Here is a 2,467-nt window from a genome sequence, read left to right as displayed (position 1 = left end):
AGAGTATCCTCTCACCTCCTATAGGCGTACCAACAAATTTGGGTCGAATACTCTACCCTCAAAAACTGCTACGATCCCACGCGCTGGTGGGCCGTCAACAACGTTCTTCTAGTTTCGATTGCCGGAGAGTGCTAGCAGCATTCTTCTGGTGCCGTTGCAAGGGGAAGGACAGCTGAAACAACTTGGTCATCGATGGAGGATTCGGGTCGTGGGGGCGGTGCTCGCTGTGCACCGCAGCAACAGAGTTTTTGTTGTGTGCTTCCTGGTGCGTGGCGACGGCAATTGCACCGTGCACTGGTGGCCAGGGACACGCGGAGGCTCCATGTGCGAGGGGCGGTGCTGGTCGGTGCGGGGCTGTAGTAGGGGCACTGCTAGTGGCCATGCCAGCCGCTGCACGTGCTGCTGCCGGAGCTTGTCCGGCTTGGCCACCTTCACCACCGACACACACACGCGACCAAGAGACCATGCGGTGCAGGGATAAGAATGGGCACAGTGGCGAGCGAATCCTGCCGCTAACACTGTTGAGATTGACGCTGCTTCGGGACTGAATCAACGATGCACTAAATTCTTAATTTTGAGTGAATAAGATTCAGGGTCTGGTGGCTACTACACACCAGGTGTTCGATTAAATGAAATTGGCACGTGGAAAAGTTTTTTGGAGATGAAATTTTATGAGATGGACCTCTCATTGGGTGTAGAGATAGTGTGCAAATTTTCAGAATTTTTGAAAAACTTTAAGGCAGGTTTTTAATAAAAATAGGATACTTTGGTCAAACTTGAGTCAAATCAAATTTGAAAATTTCAAACTTGTGAACCCAAGGTTTTTGGTGAAATAGGTTGAGCGTACTAAGGTATTCTAAAGGTAATAGTTTGGGTCCAAAATTTCAAAGGAATCAGTGAGTTCCTTTGTAAATTTGCTAGGGTCAAAACTGATTACATAAATTTCTTTTATTAAAAATAAATATGAAGAGTGGTCCAACCTTTCTAAAGTTTTGGTAAGTAAATAAAAATGAAGACATAGATGATGTAGAAGTGCAAAATGGTCTAAAACGGGATGGAGGAAAAAAGAAAACCTTTGAATATAATAATTGAACCTATAGGAATAGTTTCCAAGGTTTTGCAAAAGAATATAATATTCTCCCAAATAAATTAATTTTGAGAAGAGGCCAAAAGAATACTTTCTAAACAAGGCAAGTTCAGAAAATAAAGCTCTAAAAGTTTTCTCAAAGAGGTTGTCCAAGAGCTGCAAAGCTTTTTTATCAAAGCCAAAATTTAAAAATACATAAAAAAATCAGGAAATCAAATTTAAAAATTTGGGTGTTACAAGGAGTCCCTCCCACTCCAATTCGGCCTCCCTTAACCTTGGAAAACGCTAATTTGCGCCACCTTTTGTTATTGGGCCCTAGGGTCCAGTAACTCTCCACCACTTGGCCTAATATTTTCCGTGGTTCATTGATATTAAATTAATTATGAAAGCTCCCTAATCAGTATTAGAGCCTTCTATAATTAATTTAACATCTTCAGAAGCATTTTCCACCTATATATCAATTGCCGATATGACCCGGTAAACCCCGAGACGCTTCTGGTTCCTCTCAAAACTATTTAGAATAATAATGATACTATTCCATAAAAAATTTCCCATAAATATTGCTCCACTAACACTCAATAGATCACGATTACCTTAAACTTGTGAACCTATAGGTTCGTAAGTCATAAACTGTCACGCCCCAAAAATTTAATAATATTTTTCTGAAATAAAATATTGCCTAGAACAAAATTTTTGAGAAATAAATTGCTTCATGACTCTTCTCTAAGCCTATTTACAAAAAACTTTTCCTTTTAAGTGGCATTTCAAATATCATTTAGTGCTTGAGCCCTTTCTTGAGACCATTTTGAATTATTTATTTAATGAGATGGGAATATTACATTGGCCATGACTATTTAAAATCTGAATTCCTCGATTTCCAATTAATTTTTGAACCTCTCCTTTTCCTGTTAGCAAATTCTTTCCCTAAGTAAATGTTTTGAAAATTTATGTTGGAACCTGAGTGCTTGCTTCAAGAACATTTATTTTGTTCTAGCAAATTCATGGGATATTTTATTTTTAATATTTTGTCCAGGTTTATTTTATTCAAAATGACTTATATTTTCTTTAAGGGCCTGTTTTGCACTACAACCTTGTGACCACCTCTTCTGAAAATTCTATAAAAACTTGAAGTTAAACTGTGATGTTCGTGGATCATAATTTTGTAAAAACTTAGCCAAGTATTTTGAAAACTTTAAGCACATTAACTTCTTTTCTTTTCTGGCCCTATTGTGAGTTTCTACTACAACCGCTAGAGATAATCTTTCAAAAATTCCATAAAAATTTGGGGATGTCAAGTGATGGATGAGATTCACTTTTATGCAAAACCCCCACTATGTGCTTTGGAAAACTATAGCAAAACAACCATTTTTATGTTCTAGC

The sequence above is a fragment of the Hordeum vulgare genome, chromosome 2H (genome assembly GCF_904849725.1).
Source record: "Hordeum vulgare subsp. vulgare chromosome 2H, MorexV3_pseudomolecules_assembly, whole genome shotgun sequence".
NCBI classification, from domain to species: domain Eukaryota; kingdom Viridiplantae; phylum Streptophyta; class Magnoliopsida; order Poales; family Poaceae; genus Hordeum; species Hordeum vulgare.
This window is presented reverse-complemented; position numbering follows the sequence as displayed.